Consider the following 13,918-nt stretch of genomic DNA (forward strand, 5'->3'; position numbering starts at 1 on the left):
CCGTTATCAATGTCAGCAGAAGTAAACGCGACAAGTTGTTCGCATCCAGGGGGCAACACTGAGTTAGTAGCGGCAAGCAGGCGATAACGGGGCTCGGGATGTTCAGAAGACGGATCGCTCTCGTTCATGTAAATGATCCTGTCGCGACACGAAATGCTGGCTGATGCGGCAGACAGAAAATCCCAGCCTAAAATAATTGGGTGAGCGCACGGTGACATCACGGCAAATTGTACATGGTGGCGGACACCGTCAACAAAAACTCGCACAGTACACTTAGCAGAAGGCCGAATTATTGCACCATTAGCTCCACGGAGTTCAGGTCCATCATAAGGCGTTTTCACTTTTCGCAAGCGGGAGCACAAGTCAGTGTGTATCACAGAAACAGCGGCGCCCGTGTCAACCAAAGCTTCAACAGATAATCCTTCAACCCGCACTAAAATAATATTCCAGGGACGTTCCGGAGGATTTTTGGGATGGCCGAAGAGTGCAGTTTTCCCTCCTAAAACTGCAGTGGTCAGTTTTCCGACAGGCGGGGGGTCGTCAGAGAAGCTTGACGGAGAGGCGAGGCTGAGCGGCGAAAAGGCGAAAGAGAACGGCGTCTTGAAGGCCTGTAACCAGCAGGCGGAGCGGGGCTTTCTGGCGGGGGTGATGAACGTCGGGGATAATCGGGGAATGAACGGTGGTTAGAGCCGGAAAAGCGAGGAGGGTAGTCTGCTTCAAATGATTCGTAGCCGCGGCGTTCATTCTGGAGCCTGCGACGACAGAAGCGGGAAATATGGCCTCGGTACCCGCAGTAATAACACACAGGGCGGGCTGGGCGCCAGTTGGGGTAGTATGCCGGCGCTGCGGCAGGCGGTGCCAATGCAGCGACATGAGCAGTGGTAGGCGCCGGTGGCGTAGGCGCTCCAACTGCGGGCGGCAAGGACGTGATCTGGGCGTACGTTGGCACCTGACAAATGGTAGGAGCGACCGATGTTGGCGGGGAATAGGTCATTGAGGCCAGCTCTTCTTTAACAATGCTACACAGGCCGGCACTTGAATTATGTGGCTCAGATGCAGGGCGGCACAAATTACCTTGAGCGGAGAGCTCTTCACGAATTAATTCGCGAATAAGCACACGGAGGTCAGCTTCGGCAGTGAAACCAAATGAAGTGGGATCAGGCTGCAGGCGTATTGACTGTAGTTCGTCAAGGCGTTGACAAGTGGATATGATGGCATCGATTGTGGTAGGGTTCTGCACGGCCAGGGCGTTGTAGGCGAGTGGCCCAATACCTTTAAGGACGTGCCGAACCCGCTCGGCCTCTGGCATTGTGTCATTGATGCGCCGACAAAGTGAAAGTACATCTTCTATATAAGAGGTGTAGGTCTCATCAGGCCGCTGAAGTCGGGCTTCTAGCTTCTTCTTGGCGGACTCCGTGCGAACAGTAGGAGCGCAGAAAATCTGGCGTAACCCCGCACCTCCACCACGTGTAAGGTAACGCGAAGGTCGGACTTGGGGAATCAGGCTTTATTACAGACCTGAAGCCTTGGTCGCACACTGCAGCCAAACACACTCCGCGATGACGATGGGTATCTACAAGAGGGAGCAGGATGAAGATGAAGCAGCACGTTCAGCAGTGTGGAAGATGAAGCGCCACACAGTGCTCACACTATTTTGATCAGCTTTAAAATGTTACACAGTTATTTCAAATGTCTTTTATGCGCACTGATGTTCCTTAAGGGCAGTATTTTTTATAGCTGATCGTAATTGTCGCCATTTGCGAATGACATTATATTTTACCGCGTAGCACCGAAAGAAACCGAATGAAATTCGATGCATCGAATGACATTCGATTCAAATGACATTAAATCTGCCTGTGTGACAGAGGTGTAACAGTTACACTGGAACACAGCGAAAGCTCAGGAAAAAAAAAATCGTGGAAAATTTAGGCTCTACTTCAACAGTATCACGCGGAAGCGTTAATACCACCCGACTTGTAACCGCGAATTTTATGCTTTTTGGGTGCAGCTCCTAGTATTCCATATAGTTGAAAATAGTCATTTGCCATTTTTCGTTAGAAACCGATCACTATTTCACGTAGCTCACACCACTTACGCTTCGCGATATCCAGCGATTGATGTTCTAACTCTAGCTTCCACGGCAATGTAACAGTGCTGCACACAGTATGAAAGAGAACTGAACAGGAATTGAAGGAAAGCCTGAGTATGCAAGCAAAGCCAACGTTTCGACAAGGGGACTTTGTCTTTGGGAACCTTGTCTGTCTTAGCGAGATGGAGACAAAGGCCCCTTGTCAAAACGTTGGCTTTGCTTGCGAACTCAGGCTCCCCTTCTATCCTAGTAAAGTTCTCTTTCGTGCAGTGTAGCCGTCTTTCTCTTGTTCTAGTGCTGCGCGCGGTGTCAGACGATTGCGTATTCACCTTGGTTGCTTGTACGCTTCGACCCATCGGTTCCAAGACATGGTTCTCGATTCCAGTTCCTCGGAAGAGCGCTACGAAAAGACGCACAGCGAGCAGCCTTCGCACATCGGTTGCGCTGGCGGTTCTTTCCAGAAAGTCGACAAGCCGCAGGGTGACAGGTGTGGCCACGGCGCCGTTCCCCGCGTCCAAGAGCCCCTCGCTCCGATCATTCACAATGCGCGCCCAGCGGACTGCGAGTGACAGAACGATCCCCTTTAGAAAACGGTAGGAGATTAAGCGTATTGCTGCTTCAAGAGCGGTGGACGTCTTTACGAACATAAAAATAAATGAACCAAGCAAGTGCAGTGCTGCAATTTAATCTCGTTGGTTATTTCCCAGACTTATACATTTTCATTAGTTACAAAGCGCATAAGAGCAATATGAATGAAAGAAAGCAAGATCAGAAACAAAAGTTTGTTGGCAACGATAAAAGCTGCGCGAAACACCAGACACGCGTCAACATCAACCACCCAGACATCCAAATTTGACTGAAAACAAAATTTATTTTCTTTGGGGGGTTAAACCAAAACTGAGGATTCGCTAACAGATCAGTTTTGGCGTAGTGCTTGCGATGTCTTCGGGGCGAAAGTATCGAAATCAATGAAGGTGATTTCGGCGAGACCAGGGGCCGACTTCGTCAGGGTTTTCTATCATTGCGCAATCACAAATCATCACAATAACAATCATCACAAATCATCACGCAAGACGCGAAAAATACACCTTTATTGATCGGAGGAAACTTTAATTGCACCTACACAGACTGGGGCTACAACCGCACGAATGGTAGAGGACAAGCACTCTACAACCTGATACAGCGCTCACAGCTGACTACCTTCAACGATTTCGACCTGCTCACGCGACAGGGCGAGGTCGGCCAAATGAACACCAGCACAGGCCTAACGCTAGGAAAACATCTCGGGTACCTGAAATGCGAACGAACAACAAACACACTAGACAGTGATCACTACATCATAGCGCTCAACGTCACATGACCCAAAGGGTGGATGCGTACATATAAACATCGCTTTGTAAACTGGGAAAACTTTAGAGAGCACCGTCAGCGTCAATCCGCAGAGCCAAGAGGATCACTAGAGGAATGGGTTCAACGCCTCCTCCACGATAAAGACTCCGACACACAACATTACACAACACAGCAAGACGTCCCCACGCTCGACACAAAGATGGGTCATGTAATAGAAGCCCACGAAAGCTTAACGAAACGTTTCACCAATCATAAGCACAATATGAAACTTCAGCAGAAAGTACACGATCTTACCGCACAGATTGAGGAACATGGCAACCAGTTGTGCCGGTAAACCTGAGCGCAAATATGGGAAGGGTTGCGAGGATATCTTACTACTGCCCGCGCATGGCAACTGCTCAAACAACTTCTAGATCCCATCGAGAGCAAAATAATCAGACGTAACACTATCGCACGCCTAACTCACTAGCACAAAGACGACACGCAGTCACTCTTGGTGCAACTCAAACATATATACACCACCCCGGAGCAGCCACAACGGCTACCACCCTATGCAGGCACAGCTAATATTCAGCTAGACGCGAATATCACGTTCGCCAAAGTACAAACAGCTCTCCAAGTACTTCGAAACACCACACCAGGGGAAGACCGAGTCACCAACGCCATACTCCGCAATCTCGACGGCAGCTCACTTCATACACTTACAGACCTATTCAACCATCACTGGGACGCCGGTACACTCCCAAACGTATGGACACATGGGAAGATAATCTTTATACCGAAACCGAACAAGCCAATAACACCCGCGCACATGCGCCCCATATCGCTCATATCTTGCATCGGGAAACTCTTTGAACACGTCGTGTTAGCACGTCTTACAGCATACATAGACGAAGCCTCACAGTACCCACATACTATGCTAGGCTTTCGACCTCATCTCTCCTCTCAGGATGCCTTACTACAGATAACTACCGATGTACTCGACCCGAGAGCGCCAGAACACACGAAGGCTATTCTAGCCATTGAACTCAAAAAACCTTTCGATAACGCCAAACACACCGCCATTCTACAAGCAGTGACGGAACTCAACGTAGGTACCAAGGTACACGGATACGTAAACGCCTTTTTACAAAACCGAACAGCCACGCTGCACGTAAGCAACATTCACACACAACCCTACACGCTGGCCAGCATAGGAACACCACAAGGCTCTGTCCTATCTCCTTTCCTACTTAGTATAACGCTTATTCCCCTTGCTCATAGATTACAAGCTATCCCCCACCTTCAGCACACGCTATATGCTGACGACATTACTCTCTGGACAACACATGGGTCCGACGGACAAATCGAAAATACCCTACAAATCACAGCGGACACCATAGCTGCTATCACACATGCCGTCGGTGTCGAATGTTCTCCAGAGTATTCGGAGCTCCTAATCCTGCCGCCGAAAGGTGGGATCTACCACACGAACATTGAGATACACATCCAGGGTAGACGCGTCCCTGGTGTGAACACGCTACGTATACTTGGTATGTGTCTGCAAAACGACGGGAAGAACAAAGAGACACTAAAAAGGCACGAACCCTCGCCGCAACCGTGCAACTAATAAGACGAGTCACGGGCAAAGTGCAAGGACTCCAAAAAGCTGATACTGTCCGCATAATCTATGCCCACACAGTCGTAGCCTCATGCGACCCCTTATCTTAGATTTACCGCAGGCGAAACTCAACAGCTAGATGCCATTATTCGGCAAGCGACAAGAACGGCTCTTAATCTACCAGGGAACACAAGAAACGAGAAACTGCTTGCCGTGGGGCTGCACAATAAAATACGCGAATTAAGTGAAGCACACCTTCAAGCCATACATACGCCTTGCTGCCACACCCACAGGTAGACAAATATTGCACAAACTCAACATCAGGATCCCTGCCAACGGTCCAAAACTAAGCACGCTTTTATCTCACATCAGCGAATCTCTACATCAAACTGCTACCTCGAAACATGCACCCTTTGTGGGATCAAGGCAGCAAGACTGCACGGGCGAATGCACTGCACAAGTGGTACGGGGACGCCCCAGATGCGGTCTGAGTAGATGCAGCTGTAGACGACCGGAGAGCTACGGCTGTAGTATACCAACTAAATACCGACCCCCTCAGTTTCGAAATGCCACCAGGCACCACACCAGAAGAGGCTGAAGAGACCGCCATCGCCATGGCCCTGACAGACACTAGTGCCAACTACATAATCAGCGACTCTAAAACCGCAATCTTAAATTATTCTAGAGGCAGCGTACACCTCTCTGCCAAATGTCTGCCAGCCACAACCCCCCGCTACCCCCGACGCGTTGAGCTCATCTGGGTGCCTGTGCAGTCGGGAAATCCCGGCAACGAGGCCGCCGACTCCTTAGCCCGAGGGTCTAGAAACCGGACACAGGCGGAACTCAAGGGGGGGGGGGGGGATTTCTCTAAGGAGCGCATGCATACCTTCGCTGAACTCACCGCACACTTCCGTGCCGAACGGCAACAATACCCACCACCGCACTCCTTCCTCCCTTACCACCAGGGAACAGCATCTCTGGCGACGATTGCAAACGAGGACCCTCCACACTCCCTCCCTATTATCTCACTATCAATAAATCCCGCCAATCTGCCCCCTCTGCCAAGCCCCTAAAGCGACCCTGACCCATATCCTACTAACCTGCCCGGCGCCTCCTCTCCCCGAAGGATCGGTGCCACTCCGTACTTGGGAAGACTGGGAGACCACACTAGGCTCCAAGGACCCGGCGAAACAAAATATCGCAGTTCGCCGGGCTGGCGACGTTATAGACAGATTGAACATAAACGTTTGAGTGTTTTGGGGTCGTGCGGGGACCCAGGGGGCCAGGGGGCACCGAATACCCTTGCGAAAATAAATGTTTGTCCTCCTCATTTTCTAACAGCGTTTCACTGTGCGCTTTGCACGCAGGAAAAAAAGTTTGCCTTATGAGTCATTTTGGTTACAGTAATGCCGTTTCGCAACTAAAAGCTTGCGAGAAGTGATGGAATATTTTCATTCATCGTAACACCAACCATGTACAAGAAACTGCATGAGCAACCTCTGCATGTCGCTCGCTGATAAGCATGTTACATTTACTGAATCACACCTTTCTGCGTTTCTGTCACAATACTGTCATTTATAAATTTGTTTCTTCCTTTATCGCATTGACTTATATTCAATATATTAAAGCGTACTCTCAACGCCAGCGTGCAAGGCAAACAAAAACGCCAAGATTGCACGGGAAGTAACAGCCTAACGTCACGAACCTTCAGAAACTGTGTCCGGCGTGAACTCGGCCAGCTTCGTGACATTCATGGCGACTGTTTGGAAGAGGTTAGATCCATGTTTTCGGACGTCACTGGTGATAAATCCTGCAACTGGGAATACATCAGAATGATCAGGTTGTGCACCTAGGACACCACATACAATTGCTCACTTCGGAATCTGACAGAGAGAAGGCAGTAAGACGGCACTCTTTTCGACTCCGAAAAGATTGAACCAGGCTCCTGGAGGAGAGCTACGATCCACAAGCTTTAGTTTTTACTAGAGAACTTGTAATAAGGCAGAAATTACTCATTAGCATCAGTTTGTTTCACTGGATCTGCGCCTCCACCCCCCCCCCCCCCCCGGTTGAGTAATCCCACTTCGCAGCTAAGAGCTTGGTAGAGCCTCAGACAGGGGTTATTTTCGGGTTCCAGCAATTCCCCAGAAAAAAGTATTCTTCCAACACGAAGTTTTTGAAAACGTTATAACGTATAACTTTTATATCTGTCCGTATAACAGCGCTCGGCTGGTTGCTAACGAGTAATCATTCCTTTATTACAAATCTACTTCGTCGTGAGCGACTTCTCTCAACATTCAACATACATCGTTCCCACTTCGAATTATTCATCAACATACTGTTACCGGGAAACGCCGGACCAAAGTGATGTGCTCACTGACAAAGACGGCGACCGAGGAACGCGGGCACGACGAAGCGTTGAGAAAGAGAACGACACTGACAGAGCGAATACTGCACGGCTACTGAAGTCTTAGCGTCGAGTTCAGCCCATCGCAGTGCCGTTACATTATGTTACATCCCCGTAACAATACTATCGTCACCCTACCACCTTAATTCCTAGCCGTACTCTTTACTCAATTGATCAATTAGTAAAGCGACTGCCGCGGGCATTTCGTGATCCTGGATTCGAAAAACTGTTCTTCGACTACGAGGTTCCTGGGAAAAACGTGGAGCGTTCCTCAGTTCTATGTCTGCGCTTCAGTGGACACTGATGAGTAATTATTCCTTTTTTTTCAAATCCGCTCAAGCTTAGAAGATTCTCCTAGAAATTAGACCGGGGCTTGCCTTCGCTTGAATTAGTGCTATCTAATAGAGACCACGAAGACACGCCCGTTTGTGAAATTTTGGCGAGCGGAATCGGGCTTGAACATCTTGTTCATTCTGCTTTCTAATGCCAACCTGATATTACCGTATTTAGAGTGTCTACGCAGAAAATAAGCTATTGTGCTAATTCGTGTGCATTGGGGATGTATGAATGATAATCAAAGGCATGCTCGGAAAGCCCGCAGCTACCGCCACTAATGAATGCACCCACCTCGTTTTTCCAGTGGAATGACGGTCTCCCGGAATTCTCGAGCCTTTGTGCTATTGGAGTGCAAGCCGTAAATATGGAGGACATTCTTGTAATAATTTCTCAGCCGGGGACTGTGCGTTTCAGACACAAGTTTGAACCACTGGACGTCATCATTGTTGAGGCTCAGCTGCAAACAAACATACCAAGCTCTTACATCAGTTTCCTTATCCCTGCCGCACTTCTTCATGTGACATAGGATGCGATCTACAGAAAGAATATTCCAGTACCGTACTAGTGGCCGATACCGCGGGAGAATCTGTGCTTGTAATTTGAAGTAGGATCAAATATATTCCTGCATAGTTTTCCTATCCAAACCGTCGCCATCTATAATTTAACAAAACATAAGCTTCACCTCATTTCCCAGTAGCGAACGCCACGACAGGGTAGACGATAAAGGGCCCGGAAATGAAACTGTGGGCAAGGAAATGAGTAAAGTGACCAGGGGACATCCAAGAAGGTTACAAAAAAACTTCTGGAGCGGAAGTCTATGGGCTGGGGTAAAGCCTGCGGCGGTTATCTTGAGGCGGTCAAGAAATGACCCGCCAAGCGCTTCGGAGCTCTGTTCGCCGGTGTTGCCAGTGTGTTTCAAGTGCTTAAAGGATTTTTAAGTTCTGATTTAATGCTGTAGGCAATCAGGTGAGCCATACAGGACGTCTCCGAGTCGATTTGTACCACCTGGAGTTTTAAAGATATCAATAATATGCGAGTACTGAGGTGTTTTTCGCTCCATTCAGTGCTACTTTTGCACTACGTAGAGCGAAAATGAAACCCCAGTACTTGGATATCGTCGATATCTTTAAAACTTCAGGTGGTTCAAATTGATTCAGAGACGTCCAGTATGGCTCACCTGATAGCCTGCAGCATTGCATCAGAACTTAAAAAATTATCTGGGGCTTAGCTTTAGTTAAGCCCGGTAGGTTGCGAAAGCAATAATAGCATGGCTCCTTTTCAAGCCGTCGTTGTCCTTCTTCTACTGTTTCCTGAACGCGTCGTTGCCACCTAGTTGCATTCCTACGTTCTTGACTGCTGAGTGAACAGATCACTGTTCAAAGCGTCCATTACATTTCATTCGGAGTCGTCACCGGTTCAGGACGATTCAAGAGAAGTGCTACGCGCTCGTCTAGCTGCATCTTGAGCGCGCCGTCGAGCGAGACGCTGTTCCTTTTCTTGTCTCTGTAGCCCGATGTCGTTCCCTGGCTTCATCGAGATGGTGTGACTTTTCTTTCTGTTTATCAGGATGCATAGTGACTGCCTCAGCTGAGCAAGCGCGAGCATTTATATACCCATCGTTTTCCTCCTCCTTCTCTCAACTGCGAGAGAAGAGGTGACAGAAGCGCTTCCACTCGGTAGCAGCGCGCCGCGCCTACCGACCGCCGCCACCCGACGACTCGGCTTGGTAGCCCATCTCTCGCAGCTGGTATGACGTCACAGTGACGTCATCATCTCATCCGCTGCGCGCCGTGCCTACCGACAGCCGCCACCCGACGACTCGACTTGGTAGCCCATTTCTCGCAGCTGGTACGACGTCACAGTCATGTAGGGTCATTAAAGGTCAAACGTGCCTACCGACCGCGGCTACGCGAAGGGCTGAAAATGGGAGTAGTATTGCTTTCGCAATAAAATCTTTTAAGCACTTGAGACACACTGACAATGCCCGCGAACAGCGTTCCCTAGCGCTTGGAAGGCCACTTCTTGACCGCCTCAAGATGGCCGCCGCAGGCTTCACTCCAGCCCATTAGCCGGTATAGAGGAACTCCATTCCAGCAGTTTTTTATAACCTGCTTGGGGACATCATGCGACTCGACTCAGATCTACACACAGAGCGTCATTTCTTGGCCTTTTATGTCCAACCAGCAGTCGTGATGTAGGCTGCTGGGGTGCGCCAGATTTGTCAAAATCTCGGCGATGACGCTTCAAACAATTTATAATAAAACAAAACCATGCTAAGGACTGGAGACAGTAGAAAAGTGGATAGGAGGAGCGCCAACTTAGATTAAGTCATTGAGGCAACGCATCAGGTCATTGAGGCAATTCACGGTGCGCTGCACTAAAGCACCCTTTTCACATCATTCCCTGCCCCACCGTCCGCGATTGATTTTGGTGCAGTCGTGGTGCCACTCTGGTGCAAAGAATCGCGGCACCCTCCGAGGAGGAGGTGCAGAAAAGTGGTGCACGTGTTGACGGCGCTAGCAGACGATGCGCGCTGCCGACGAGATGCTTGTAAACAGCGATGGCACACTTAGGGGCATTTTTTTCCAGTCGTCGACCGATACGGCGTCATTCTCCGTAAAAATGGCGAGTTCCTCTAAGATCTCTTGAGGCAATCTGAATAGCCCCTTGAGTTCCAACCAAGATGACGGCCACCATAGGTCTACCCTAGGTCATGCACCCAAGATGGCCGCCAACCAAATCCCACCGTGGGCCCATGCCCCCCGAGCCTTAATACGATTTCGTTACGGGGGGGGGGGGGCAGTAGCTTGCAGCTGGCATGGCCGAGCACTAACTGGACATAGGGCTTCCTGACATTACGGTTGGCAGGCGCTGCCGACTCGGGTCTCTCCTTTCATATGTGAGGGTGATATCAGAATCAGCCTGCAAAGAGCCTTGCATTCACGTTATCCATAGGCAACGCAGGCACGTTCATGAGGCTCGGATAAAGTGGGGCTTTATATGTTGGCCGGTAGTTTACGCTATCGCGTCATACCGATCCAGGCGTCCGTGCGGCGCCTTTCATTTGGCGCTTTCTCGAACACCGCACCACATAGCATAGAGAAGCAGGCGCAGTAAAACCAGGAGTCACCGAAGTTTCAAAGAGAGGTTTTCGCCTTATCGCACTTTAGTGGTCCAAAGTTCCATACAATTTTTTTTTTAATTAAGCGCCTTGGTGGTGTCAGAACTTTTTTCTAGTACTAGTGTAAGGTGAGATAAATATTGAATAAGTGAACGCATTTCCCTAATAAGCGAAATTGGCTGCTTGCCTGAAGGGTGGGTCTCCCACGAATGAGGAGGTGCTCGTCCACGGCCACCGAAAGGATGACGGGCAGCGCGTAGAGCATCGACAGTTGCACCATACGGTCCAGCGGGTCCTCCCGCGGGTCGTCAGATATGGCGGTCAAGTGCAGACCAAGGGAGCGCAGGAATTGCCTGGCGACGCCCAGTTCCCGTTGCGGCCGCGAACAGAAGCGCACACACGATGCGTACAGGGAGCGGGCCCAGTGCTCGCCTCGGCGCCTGGCCCACGACTCCCGCGCGTCGGGGAGTCGCTTCGTTCCGACGCCAGCCGCAACGCTGACTTCCTGCGCGTTTCCAGTTGAGAAAATCCACTAGGTAATCCCGAACCACTGAAGACGACGGAGAAAGTTTGTGACCTCCCTGGATAGTGGCGTTATGTGCTGTGTTTTCTTGTGCTGTTGTTTCATGGAGCTACTCTGGCTCTGCCCTCGTTGAAAAAATGATAAAAGAGGATTATAAGTAAGAAGTTTTCGTAGAATGGCTAATTTTAGCTTATATGGATGATTTGTTGAATGTATGAGGACGATAAGAGAGCGGACAACTTTGGTTCGGCGGGCATCCTCATCTGAGCCATTTGCAACTAGGAGTTCACCCACTCTTCGCCGAAGGTTGCTCTACAGAAGAATGAGTTGTTCAGCACCGGATTTGTTAGCGTAGAGCAGCCAGTGGAAATGTGCGGTATACACTTCATCGCAAGTATTTGTTAGAGATTACAATGTGCATGTAAAAAACAGCAGTCGCTTGAACTACAAAGCTAAAATATGAGTGGTTTACACGCGAAGTATGTCCACATCCAGAAATTGTCCGCCTTACAAAGGAAGTAAAGTCAGACTACAAAAGCCGCGTGAATCAGTTCAGTCTGGATTTTCTTTGAAGACCTTACATGAATCCCGGCGATTTCTAGTCAGTGACACGATGGCTGCACTGTAATTACAATTCCTGGAGATCGCATAATGCGACTTTGCAAGATTTGATATTTACCACGCCTTCGGGGGCTCCTGCGTCTGCTAGGGGTGAGGAATTACGCGAGTGCCCGCAATTCAGCGCCTATATGAATGAGGCAATCACGGTGAATTTCGCTGGTGGCGGTCCGATGCCTGCCCTCTATTTTCTCTCTCTCTCTCTCTGCGTACATGATGTGCGAAGGAGAGAATGACAACATCGCGAGCCAAGGTGGTTTTGCACCGCGTCGCGCGTCTTAGCCAATAATAAGGCGGAGCGGCCTCACAGCTGCAGCCAGAGTGGGTGACGCGTATCATAGCTCTGAGAAAGAGGCCCTCCGCCGACCGCCGCTCGTCTTGGCTCTTATTTATTTTCTTCTGATTGGATTGGTAGAACGTCTATTTGACCCTGCAGTAAAACGAGCTCTTTTACAAGTTTCGGACAGGGCCTTTGTCGTATTCTGGGTGCCGACCATGCGGTCTGGATCCCCGCTCGCCATTGCCGGCTAGCTGGGTCCCTGCCGCGACAGCGCCTCGATGACCTGCTGGACGGCCTAGAGTTGTTTATTTTGATTGTCGCTCACTGCGGCTGCTTCGAGTCGCGGTGGGGTCCTCCCAGACTTGGCTTCTTCCTGGTACTTGGTGCACTTCCAAAGCATGTGTGCGAAATCGGCCGTCTCCCTTCAGTAAACTCTGCACTTGTTTTTTTTTTTCATGCTGGTTATCGTGCTTTTGATGTAATCACTTGGCCACGATGTTTGTGCTCGCTTTTTATTTTCTTGTTTTTTTTATGCTGGTTATCGTGCTTTTGATGTAATCAGTTCATACAGTTTACCACTCCCTTTTTTCATATTTGTTTTTTTTTCTGATTCATGCTTGTGTCGGTCGCCATTTCATGACTGCGTTCCGGTTGTAATGCTTGACCCCCTGACTGTCACGTGATTTTAGTCCTATATGGTGCTGCGTTTTAAAATAAACAGTTGTTTGTCAGCTCCTGTCCTGTTGTCAGTGTTTCTTCTCTTGGCTCCGTCTGTTTTCGAGCTTGTCATTTCGAGTTGTCAGCTGTGCTTGAAGGCCACCCGTTCCGAGCTCGGCCATTCTGTCCGTGGGAAAATCTTACATGTAATTGTATGATCTCACTCCCATATCGGGTTTCGAGGCTTTGGACACGATAACCGAGTGCTTCACCTTATCGAAGCCGCTTTGCAGATCGAGTATCAGTATGGTTTTGTTGTCGCCATGCTGCGGATGATCTGGTGCTTCAGTTGTATCATTGTGTCTTGGGTACTGAGGTGCTGCTTGAAGCCGATGATCATTTCCGGCGGAGGTATTCTTTCTGGGGGTATTCTTGCCGGCTGTTAATTAGGAAGTTCTCTAACACCTTGCCCACGCAGCACATGAGCGATATGTGTCGGAAGTTGTCGATGTCGAGTGGCTTGCCTGGCTCGAGGATCAGGGTGGTCTTTGCATTCTTCCACTGCATCGGCAGCGTTCCCGTTCTCCACTAGAAGCATTTGTTGTAGTAGCCCGTGAGACTTTGGGATGAAGTTTTCATCGAGACTCAAGCCTTGGCGATGCGGTCTGGCACGGCCATCGACATACTGTTGAGGTCCTGCAGAGCCGTGCGAACCTCTTCTAAGTCCATGTCTCTGTCGAGGCGCTCGTTCAGCAGCCCCCGTACGGCCCGTGGCACTCCATGGGCGTAGTCGGCAGGTATCTGTCGCTGATGTGCTTCGTCACCTTATCGGTCCCCTGTTTAGGGACTTCTCGATAGATCAATTTCGCCAGTTGGTCTCTTTGGTGTGACTTAGCCACAGGTTCGTCGAGCAGATGCTTAGGTAAGTTCCATGATT

The sequence above is a fragment of the Amblyomma maculatum genome, chromosome 6 (genome assembly GCF_055883805.1).
Source record: "Amblyomma maculatum isolate TAMU_Amacu chromosome 6, ASM5588380v1, whole genome shotgun sequence".
Taxonomy (NCBI): domain Eukaryota; kingdom Metazoa; phylum Arthropoda; class Arachnida; order Ixodida; family Ixodidae; genus Amblyomma; species Amblyomma maculatum.